A 12231-nucleotide genomic window follows, 5' to 3' on the forward strand; every position below is an offset into this window, starting at 1 on the left:
GTCAAAATACTGCAATATACGTATTCTGATTCATTTCATTATTTTATTCTATGCTCTATTATACATAAATATCAAAGTTACCTGAGGAAATATAAGTTCAACTCTAATCTGTTATACTTTATTTGTGTGATGTGGAATGGATGGGGCTGCAGAGGATGCACCGCTATCCTTCTCTTCTGCTGCTGGTGGTGAACATCTATGGTGGATGGATGGGCTGCATGAGGAGGCTTCCTTTGGTGTGGATGGGCATGCTAGAATGAACTGTTTTGTATTGGACATGACTCAAAAAATTGAACACGTCGATGGATCAGATCATCTTTCATATACCTGTAAATACTGCACATACCTGTGTGCATACTACATTTTGTATGTGTCTGACACCACAAAGTTCTGTAAAAGTGAAGTTATATTCTATTCTATTTGCTATGGCTTTTGCAGTCCCTCAACCACAAATGTATAATGTTAGAGAGGCAAGACACAAGGACGACTCTCAGGGCAGATTCAAGATATACATTGTTTATTGTACAATTAGTAAACAAACAATGACAATCACCCCTCCATATCTCTCCATCAACCTATGTTGTTATGAAACAAGCTACATTCACTTCTTCTTCTCGTTATAATTTAATGTCGAGCCGTAACCTACATTCACTACTGCAGGAAAATATTGATTATCTGTTCCGGTCCATGGTTATCCAATTCAATAGGTGGCAACCTACCTACCACCTGTTCTAAGCCTGGATGGACTGTGTGGCCTCAGCATTTAGTAATGCTGCACTTGTTGCTGGAAGCGTGGAGAAACACAAGGCAGCTGTAACCATCAATGCCACCATGGATGACTATCCTCCACCTGAAATCACAAAAAACATAACATTGGACTGTCAATATAAGCATGTATATTTCAAGGTGCTACTACTGTATCAATAACCAAAGTAGCAGCAACATCATAAAACTATTCTTATCCACATATCCATGTCAGTTCTTGCTCTAATTGATAAACAAGTGAGCTACCTGATAGCATTTGAGATGTTACAACCTACAGTTTCAATAACCAAGATATACCAAGAAAGTGAGTGAGTGAGCATCTACCTTCAGTCTGTAGTTTCCATCGATGTGTCATAAAGAATTCAGAGCAGCAACACTGTACCTTCTGTGCAGCCTCTGCGACATTGATGGGAAGGCAGCTGCCTTCAGGTTAATGCAAAGTGCCTGACAAGACAGAAAGATTGACAATGCCCAGATGAGACAATGTATCACTAGAGTACTTGATTATTGACAACCCATTCATGCCAAAATTGTGGAAACCATGCATTTAAAAGCTTTACATTTAATAGCATTCAACCCCAAGCACAACTGACCTTAGATGTGGTTTGAGTGTAGAATGGAACACGTGGAGAATATCTGCCATCTATCATCAGACCCCTCAGTTGCTCTCCGGTGATGTGATAATGAAGAGCACCTCTAGCTCCACTCCAAGTCAATGGAGCCTGGTAACCGGAACTGGCTGCAACAATAATACAATGCTGTGCTTACAACATTTAAGAGACTGTAACTTGCACAAGCTCCAGGCATGCACTGTTAAATACCACTGCAATTTAACAACAAATACTGAACAAGGGCAGTAAAAAATACTGAACAAGGGAAAATGCAATGGGCAGCAAGTGAACAATGTGTGAAACAACTCAAAGGACTATCTGAGCTGTGAGCACCCACCCCACTGAAATGGTTCCCACCTGGTTGTGCATGCCGACCATGGGTGCGACTCTCCTGCATGAGCTCGGACACTTCAGCTATCAGGCCATCTGCTGAAGCAACATTTAAGAGCGCACCCCTTTGCCCACTCTAGGCTTCGGTGCATTGTTTCCAGCCTGAAAGAAGACAATGGTGTTAAAGTAGACAGGGCTAGAGAATGTGAACAAATAGTAGAATACATCGCCTAGGTTGAAGGTTGAGCTTGCTTGCCTTCAGCAGTGGTTTTGCCTCAAAATACCAGCTAGCTAGACTAATCGACTTTAGGTAACAACACAAAATGAATCTCAAGAATGTGCAGCACTGGTTCCTACTGTACTGACTACTGAGGATAGCAGATGGTTGGGGGTTGAGGCTAACTCGTTTAGCTAGCTACATAACTAGGGGACAGATAGTTGGATATGGACTGTCCAGCCTTAACATGGCAGCTTTCACGGATAAAAACGAAACGCAAATAGCTAGTCTTTATCCAACAGTCTAGACTAGTCAGTGACTGGCTAGCTAGCAATGCAGAAGTATCACAGTAGCAATCCATTGCTAAAAAACAAACAAACAAAAGCTATCCGCACAGCGAGTGACCAAGTTAAACCCCTGTTAGCCTAGCTAGCCGGTGAAGATTACGATTAAGTCACAAATAATGATTTGGAAAAAACTGTACCTTTGTCAACGTGGACTTAAGGTCGTCGTGTCCAGGGTTATCCGACAGCAAAAGCTGAGTGCAGTCATTTAGTGTCTGCTTACACTGTCTTAGGAAGTTCCTTCTTGCCATCTTCTCATCCTTCAAACTTCTGTGTGCTGGGCTAAACTTGTTTTGAAATCTTCCGCTTCTACAGTGGGGAGGAGCTGGTACTTGAAAATACAGGGAAGAATCAAATAACACTAGCCCAGATAACTGCAGGAGGAGGTAGGGAAATTGTGGGCAGTGATTTATGGAAGGCCAAAAGGACAAGTATTAGGACGTCTCCGTGTGTCAACCACGCGTAATTGACGCCGACTTTGCATGCAAAGACGGCGTCTTTTTCGCCTCAAATTGAACCGTGTCACGTGACACGTTCAAAGCACGCGTTTATTTAGACGCGTGCTTTTAACGTGTCACAAAGCACGCGTCTAAATAAACGCGTGCTTTTTTGAGACGTGTCTATCAAACCACACGAAATTAACGCCTGGTTTGGCTCAATCAGCGTCTGTTTTTCCAAAATTCTGCTTGCTTGAATCTCCGATGGGAAATTACGGCAACAATTGTAACATCTAATACGTAAGTAAAGTAGGTCTTAGAATGCTCGTGCGAGCTAGGCTACTATCAAATACAATGTTGGTTAGCTAGTTAGCTATTAGTATGAAGTTGGTGGTCACAATTGCAATACTCTATGATATAACAATTGGTGCAGAGACAAATAAATGCAGTAATATCAGGCTGGCTGTCTGTCTGGCTTGGAGCTTTGAAAACCTCATTTTTGCCAGAGTGACAAATTTATCAACACAGAGTTTTCTGAACATTGGGCCCTTTGTTTGATATTTATGAATAAATATATTAGAATTTCAATAGTTTACAATATTGTTCCTACAATCAAAGGCTTTTCACATTGTTTCCAGACCTAGGTTAATACTCACAGAAGTTCAAGTCTTCAAGGACCAGTAGCCCTGGACTTACAGTCTTATCAACATTGTCATTTAAACTATACCAACATTAAGCTCAGTTTACTGAGGCTCACTGAAACACTGGGTTTTCCTTACTTTGATGGAACATTGGGTTAGAATCACTAGTTGCTAAAAATGACTAAATGTAAATGACTAAATGTAATGTAGTTGACTCAAGATTAGAAGACAAGCTTGGGAGAATCTGTTTTCCAATTAAATCTTTTGACAAGGCTCTATAAACCAAGTCATTTTTTAGCCAATCTGAAGATAATACATTTATCTTGGATTACACAGTCAATTTACAATTTAACACTTGAATATTCGTCTTTTCATTAGAGTTTGGGTTACCCCAAGAATAGGTATACACATGTGAAAAACCTTGAATATACCTACCAGCTGAAACCCCATACTAATGACTCATTATGATACAAATATGTAATTTCTTCAAGGTTAATTAGTTCATATGCATGTAACAATTAAACAATTGACAAACAAAAACAACCAAAACACATTTTAACAACAACAACAAAAACACATTTCCACCCTTCATTTTTCATATATCTGTTAAAAAAACTGACTGAAAAGGGCAGGATGACATGAATAATAAATACAAGTAGTAAGACCAACAGTGATTTTTTTGTTGTGGTCAAAGAGAGATATTTTACAAAGGACGTGATAACAATTGTTACCTTTACAGCTGGTTTAGGGAGGAGCTTGATGCTGCACAAAGGTGGGGCTGTCACTGTGACAGTGATGACTGACTGATGACTGATCTGCAGCAATTAGTTTCCTTCCAGTCGTACACCTGATCTCTCGCTTAAGAACCAACTGTAGTTAGTCTCTACTAAACTGAACAGTGCACAGCAATGGATGCACAAATGGAGATGGAGGGTAGGAGGACAGAGCTGGTCCTGACAATAGAAAACAGGAAGTTATTGTTATAAACTAAAGTCTGAAACTAAACTTGCTAAAAAGGTTTATAATTCACAATAATGAAATACCTTATTTTCTGCTGCAGGGCAGATCAACATGTATGTCCAGTACAACTGAATACGGCTGCATGATGTTCTGCTTCAGAACATGGTTACCTGGAAAACTATATGACCCATAATATTATCCAATACTGTGAACACTTAAAATGACCCTAAAAATGGATTGAAAATTGATATTGTGCAACAATATATATATTGAAAAATGGATACAGTGCATTTTAACCAGATGATTAGGTTTTCTTTACATCAGCAGCTACATGATCCCAGATTAACAACAATGTGGTATTGTTCAAAAATACATGATTCTCAGTGGATGTTGGTCTTACCTGACAATTCTAAGACCTGTTGGAGGAATGTAGACAGAAAACATGATTGTGGCAAGTGATATTTTTTTAGTGTACCAGAATGAGACACATTGTAATTTGTACTACTTTACACATTTGTATCTTGTACTTTTGTACAAATTACAATTAAACAACATCAACCTCAAAAGTGCAAGAGTGTACTTTACATTTTTCTATAAACTCAGCTGATACCTTTATGAACTGTTAGAGGACATGACACAGTAGACAGGGTTGTGATAACTGTAGTAGGTCTGCAAAACACCTGAATGGACCAAATGCTGTGATCTGGAAATAAAAATGTGATCGAGCAGAGTATTTTTCTCAGTGGTGGCAGATTGGATCAGCTGTGTGAACCCTCTACTATGTAACAAGTCTGAGATGGGCTTGCTTGTGTTGGCCAACAGGTCCTCGTTGAAGTCTCCACAGACAATGACTGGGTGGTGATCCAAAATCTCCATAGAGTCTAAGAGATTACGCAGGTTTGGCAAGAATTGAGTCAGGCTGTAATCTGGGGGTCTGTAAACGGTTGCAATTAATGCCCTTACAGGGGATTCCACTTTAAGGACAAGAAACTTTAGGTCGGTTACACTCTGCATGTATTGAACGACATGTGCTTTGAGGTGGTTTTTAACATACATAGCTACTCCACCATTTCTGTTGGAAAAATGCTGATAGTTTGTGTAAGACAAATGCCTGTTGCGCTTAAACATCATATAGCCATCTAGTTGGAGATTCTCAGCAACAACAGATCCTGACAAGTGAGTTTCTGTGAAACACAAAACGTCGGCAAGGAGCAGTTCATGATGACTCTTGACATCATTGATATGAGATTGGAGTCCCTCTGTATTGTGGTGAATGACGGTTAGCTTTGGTGTCTGGCTGGTTGTTTTTGCATCCTTTGAAAGTGGCATAACGTTGTCCATCGTGGCTCTTCTCATGCTCTCCAAAGTGGTTGAGATGTCAGGATCGGCATATATTTTCTTTTCATCAAAATCAGTGATGCGCAATCCACCAAGTGAGGTTGTTCGGCTGAGTGCTACATATGCCATACCAGGTTCAAAAATACGCTTACATGACACAACTGCAGACGTGGTTGTCATCCCTTGAACCTTGTGTATAGTGCATGCAAATGCTAGTTTCATGGAGCACTGACGACGAACCACACCATTTCTTCTCAATCTTTCCTCTGTTCTTTCAATGTACACCAAGTTCTCAGGTTTCCCAGGTATTTTATTGCGGTGTCTCTGCCCAGCGCCCGAATGGTCAAGTTCTAAACCAATCATTTGTACAACAGTCTTGCCATCTTGGACACGGGTAACTATTCTACATATCTTGCCAAATGAGCGGTTCACCAATCCATCCTCCACATCTATGTTTCTGGTGAGCATTACACGAACACCAATTGCAGTTTGTAGTGTGTCAGGGAGATCTCCTTTGTGACCTTTAAATGGTGAAGCTTGTCTCTGCATCTGGCCTGTTTGTGGATCCTTTTTGTAATCCTCTGCGTCAATGTTTACAATTTCAGTATATAGAGCAGAAAGGATGGCTGAATTGTGTTGGTCCACCTCCTTGTTGGTAGGAAAAATATGCAGTACATCCTTTGATAAATCTGTTGAGTCAATCACAGCCTGGCAAATTAGTTCTTTGTCTGCCACTGATAAAGCCTCCTTCTTTTGTTTAGTACGGATTCTGTTCAACAGTTCTGCAAAAGCCACATCCTCTCTCTGTCGCATAATTTCTGTAAGAGTGATCATCTGAAAGTGGTCTTGCCAGAAGTCAAGGATGTGCTCCTCAAATACACGCAAAGGTTTAGCCTTCCCAAGCGGTGGCAGCTGATAGAAGTCTCCCACTGCTAGTACAGAAATACCTCCAAAAGGCTTCTTGCTCCCTTTGATTTGCTGTAGCCTCCAATTCACATATGCAAAAAGAGGTTTTGAAACCATTGACACCTCATCAATGATGATTATCTCTGCATTTGACAGTGTTGCCCTCACTTCATCTAAGCAATTTCCAAGTCCTTGGTATGGAGGCTTTAAAGATCGAGGTAGTTTAAGGATGGAATGCAGAGTTTTGCCTGAAATGTTGAAGGCTGCGGTGCCAGTAAAAGCAGTCAACAGAACGGTGGGCATAGACATGTCACTTTCCTCACGGACTCGGGGGAGTTTGCAGAGTATCTTTGATGCCTCTGTGTGGATGCACTTGATAAGGTGTGATTTGCCAGTGCCAGCGCCACCCGTTACAAAGTTGAAAAACTGATCAGGATTTTGACCACAAACGCGTTTTGTGCACCAGTCTCCGACTGTATAGAATACACTGGCTTGTGTCTGGTTCAGGCTTTGGTACATATTTTGCATTACTGCTGGGTTTATTTGAGGAACTTCCATTGCTGCGGTACTACTTCCTCTATCTGTGGCATTAGCGCTATATTCGGGAACATCATCTTGTTCGTTATGTTCGTCAGGGTGTACTTCCTCCCGTTCTGCAATGCTTTCCAACCGAACCAACTCTGTTGCTGGAGCCAGTGTTGTCCACGCATCCTCAATGGGTCCATTTTGTTCAAACTCCTCAATGGCCTTGTCTGCTGCCGTGTTGTGCCTTTCGTACTCGGCCCTGTTCATGTTGACTATATCAAACACAGACTGCAGGTACTCTGTTCCTGGAAGCTGCACAGAGGCGCCAGTTAAAAATGATTCATACGTTGGGAAACGTTCCGTTTTCAGCTGCAAGTCTGAGCGATAGGGAAGGTACAGTTTTAGTAACGTGCCGTAAAACTTCTCTGGGTGCTTTTTCTGTGAAAAACGTGCATATCTGATGATTGCGGGTTTCCCGTGTGTTCGTTTTTGAATGGCTCCCATGTCATTTAGAAGGGACAATACATTTTTACCGTTCCTTTGTCTTGAGTAGATAATCCTGTAGGTTGAAGCAAACTCTGCCATGCACATGGTTTCAATTTCAATGCCTTCTGGGCTGGCTTTGTATGTATCTGTCAACCCCGACATCCACACATCCTCAGAATCAGGTGTTTTGTTATGTAGACTGCTCATCGGAAGACTCATTTTTAGCGCATTGTCATCCGTCGGTATGAACACAACACTTCGTGTACACATCTTAAGCTTCAAACTGCATACGCAGGCAACGGCCTCTTGAGCACTGACCTCTCTGTTTTTAGAGTATGCCTGCATGATCCGTTTCATTTCTTCACGGTCAGTTGTGTCGGCTTGACTCGTGTCTTTCATTATTGTTTTGAGGTATTCACTCATCTCGTGTTCAGCCTTTGAAATGTAGGATAGAATGTACATGACACAGCAGTAGGGATTCAATATGTATTGGATGTCCATGTTGGCATTCCATGCTCTTAGCAAGTGTGGATTATATCCATTCACCCAACAGTCCTTTGGATCACGCTTCATGACAACCACGCTGGAGTTGGTCAGAGACTCTACACATTGTTCGTATTCGTCATATCTCAAGTTGCACTGTGCAAGCAGCTGTGCAGTGTTTTCAAAGGATTGGTTAGGGTCTGTCAGCAAATCCCACACTGGTTTTAACTTCATTTTAGCATTGTCTGGGGTCATGATCGATTCAGCACTCGATTCAGCCTCGCCACTTGCTTCTCTGACATCCGCTAACAACTGTCGGGTGATCATGGTTTTCTTCACAGGAGGTTTAGGAAATCCGAACCTACAGTGTTTATTACCTTTTTTACAAGACTGAGTGATTTTTGCTGTGAGTCTGTACTTCCGTTACAATTTTGTAAAGTTCTGGATCAGTGTTGGGGTTCGGCAGCTGACATGTTATGTGCCTATCGACAAATTCACAAACCTCCTGATCAGAGTTCTCCTCGAATACCGGTGCATTTTGAATCCATACCAACATATGAATACGAGGGCTCCCTCTTGCTTGGTACTCAACACGGTAAAAATAGTCAACCAAGTGTCCCAGGGGCTGTGCAGGTGACATGAGCAGGTCTCTCATTAAAGCCTCAACGCGCTTTTCAAAAATGCGCATGGTTGTCACTGGGTTGCTTCTCAGTATGTCGCATTTTGTGGACCAGTCTAGTTCTGAAAAGTTAACTTGTTCACCTTGCTGTGCCTTTATTGCTGTTATCACTTCTGGCCATCTCATTTCTGCTGCACTAAACGTACAGAAAAAGGTCGGAGTTCCCAGTTGCCTGAGCATAGCAAAAATATCTTTCAGGGTTTTATCCCAATAGGCTGGAGTCCCTCTCAGTGGCATCATGAATCTGGTTGCATCTTTGTTTTGCACCAATCTTTGAGCCTCGCGTTTGTCTTGCAGCAATCTGTTGCATATTCTGCGTCCATCTCTGGTTCTTACTTTCCCTTTGTGGAGCTGTATGCTCATACTGGAAGAAGCCATGTGAATCTCTGTCACAAACTGTGCAAAGAAAATTTAATTTGTGTCCCTGGCAAAACGATTGTCAACACAGAAGAGCCTAGAGTTGAAATATCTGCTTGTGATAATTTTTGTCATTCGGTTGAGCTCATCTAATGTGTTCTCTCCAGTAGGGAACTGAACTGGGAAAGCCATAGCCTCCAATTTTGGAACTCTGAAAAAGCTTACAGGGCTATTTCCTTCGGCAGGGGCAACACAAAATACACCGTCACCGTAACTTAATATCTCTTGTCCAATGTCAGCTGGTTGCAAACATGTGTCTAATACAACACCAGTTGTCTGGTTATTCCCTTCTTTGTCTGAGTTAAGTTCCAGATCATCTTGTCCATGTTCTTCTGTGTTACTTGTTTCATCCCTGCTGTCAGTGTCCATCAGATCGCTTGTGTCATTGACAAAATTACCTTGTGCCATGCTGTCAATGGTTGGATCACAAGAGGCGGCATCATCTCTAACAGATATGTCCTTGTACTCGGAATGAATGTCTTTAAGCTTCAAAATGGCTGTCAAAACTTTCTTCATGTTCAGTGTCTGGAACTGATAATGACCTTTATAGCTCAGGCGTCTTTTTAACTTCACTTTCATCAGCTGACTTTGGCTATTTGGTCTCGGTAGACAGTTTACAGTCGTTTCCACCTCTGAAGGTACACAAACCACAGCACCATGAATTGCTCTCTGTTGTCCTTTGGGAAGGGTGATGATTTTAGCAAATGGGATGTGCTTGGCTATAATGTGTCTCTCAAGTATGTTTAGATCAAAGAGTTCAGAGGGAATGGGTGACAGATCTAACTTGTTCACCACAGCTATGACCGGCATGTTTCCCACCTTAAGATTTTCATGACAGCTATGACAGACCCATTCTTCTCTCCTCTCAGGAACAGTACATTGCTCAAGATCAGTGCATGTTTCAGTGCAAACATGAAAATATTTACCAGTCAAGCAAACTGATACCATGTCTGGATTCTTTTGATAGCTTTCACGTTTGCATACCCTTACTTGATCTGGAAACAAGGCTCTGTGACAAACTGTGCAAACATAAGTGGGCCCATTTTGTGTCTTTAACTTGAAGGAGGATATAGCTTGTTGGATTAACCTATCTTCCACTTGAACCACTGGGGTTTGATTTTCATTTGTCAGTTGTGGGTTGATGTGTACGTGCCTTTGGTATTTTCTATGTATGTGTACCGCACACCTCATTTTGTGCAACATTCTATAAAATGGTTCATTAACATATCTGTAATTTGAACGAAGTGTGCAACGTTTAACGTGATTGTGTTTGAAATGTGTGTCTTTTCTGTACCGGTTAAGAATGTACAGTTTTTGTTTTTCTCTGTATTGCATGTCATTTGCATATCGAGATGTGATATAGGATTTCAGTTTCCTTCTGAATGCCTCATCTTGACTATAGCGGTCTGTGACACGAGATTTCAGTTTCCTTCTGAATGCCTCATCTTGACTATAGCGGTCTGTGACACGAGATTTCAGTTTCCTTCTGAATGCCTCATCTTGACAATAGCGGTCTGTGGCACGAGATTTCTGTTTTGAACGGTATTGTATGTCATGTGAATATCTATGAAGTACTGACTGCTGTTTTTTCACTCTGTACTTAAGACAACTTGCATATTTGTTCCTATCATTGTTTTTATATTTAGCAGACTCAACAAAAAAAATCTGCTGTTTAAATGCGGAATCTGCATATTTTTGTCTACATTTCTGCTTCCTTGACTCATTTCTTTGTTGTTCTCTCTGTTTTTTCATTGTCTTAATTCTCTTCTCTTTGCTCAATTTCTTGAGGGGGTTCAATGTTGGAGGTTCATCACAGTTGATGCACAGCTCCTGAGGATTAGATGTATCTTCAATCGCAGGACTCTGAGGATTGGATACGTGTATGTCTTGGTTGTCATTTATGGAGGACCAAACATGCATGGATGTCCACATCCATGCATTTAGACAGAAATAAACGAATATATGTATTAATTAATGCACAATTGTCAATCAATAGTTACATATATTTTACATTTATGTATGTATTTATATTTTTATTCATTTATTTATTGATTTATTGATTTATTGATTGATTTATTCATTCATTTATTTATTCATTCATTCATTCATTCATTCATTTATGCCTTTATTTATTCATTTATTCATTGTTCCCAATATGTAAGGCCGCAGCATGTGTAGCGGGTTGAATAGCAAATGGATGTGAGATGATCGCATCAAAGTTGACATTCTCCAAACAGTCATTATAATTTGACAGTATGTTTAACAACAAGACTAGCCAGCAATCTAGCCATGTCATTGTCCCCAAATAAAATCAAGATTTTTATGTGTTGGCCGCAGTCTGAAGTAGAGCTAGGTTGACTAGCGAGGTGAATCGAATGGGATGTGAGATGAGCAGTTACGTGACACTGACTGACACAATAAATTCAGAAAAGTAACATTTTCCAAACAGGTTAAAAGAAATATTGAAGTCACTCATTGTTGTAATTACATGTTAGCTTGGTAAAGTTTCTCAAAATTGTAAACGGAGGTTTTGACTGCGTGACTGCGTCCCTGATGTTATTGTTACTTATTTCAGACACTTTGTACAGGCTCATACCAAGGAAAGATGTTCTTTGCTCATACAATGTAGCCAGCTCAATAATTTAGAACGGTGAACAGTTTTGCTGGAACTACTTGGCTGATTGGCTGCAGCCAATCAGAATCGAGTATTCACCCAGACCATGGTATAATAACTTAAAAAAATGTTTTGTCATTGGGGAACATTTAGTCATTGAATCGTTAATTCAGGAGATTCGTTCAAAAATGCTGATTCATACATTCAAACCAAGTTTTTTTTAATAATTCAGATTAATTAAACATTTTAAATAGATTTCAGCAATTAACATAAATTATGTTATTTTGTTCAGTTGTTTGTTCAGAATCGTGATCTCTATTTTATTCTCAATTTATCCAGAATCGTGCAGCTCTAAATACATATAGCTTGTGTATGTATCATTTTGTTCTATTTAAAGTCATGTATAGTTGGTAGGGCCCGAAAATTACCCAAGCCCAGGGGCCCCCACCGCCCTTAGTCTTCCATTTTTGTTAGTTAA

The 12231-nt window shown here is 40.5% G+C and overlaps 1 long non-coding RNA gene across 1 annotated transcript; it reads right to left on the reverse strand.

The window, feature by feature from the left end:
- Positions 1-560: 560 nt before the first annotated feature.
- On the reverse strand, positions 561-1760 carry LOC134038864 (uncharacterized). The gene is made up of 3 exons (XR_009932694.1): positions 1359-1760; positions 1090-1209; positions 561-850 (listed from the first exon to the last, which is right to left on the reverse strand). It is a non-coding gene; the product is annotated as an uncharacterized LOC134038864 (long non-coding RNA).
- Positions 1761-12231: the final 10471 nt, after the last annotated feature.

This window comes from Osmerus eperlanus, chromosome 18 (assembly GCF_963692335.1).
Source record: "Osmerus eperlanus chromosome 18, fOsmEpe2.1, whole genome shotgun sequence".
In the NCBI taxonomy this organism is placed as follows: Eukaryota; Metazoa; Chordata; class Actinopteri; order Osmeriformes; family Osmeridae; genus Osmerus; species Osmerus eperlanus.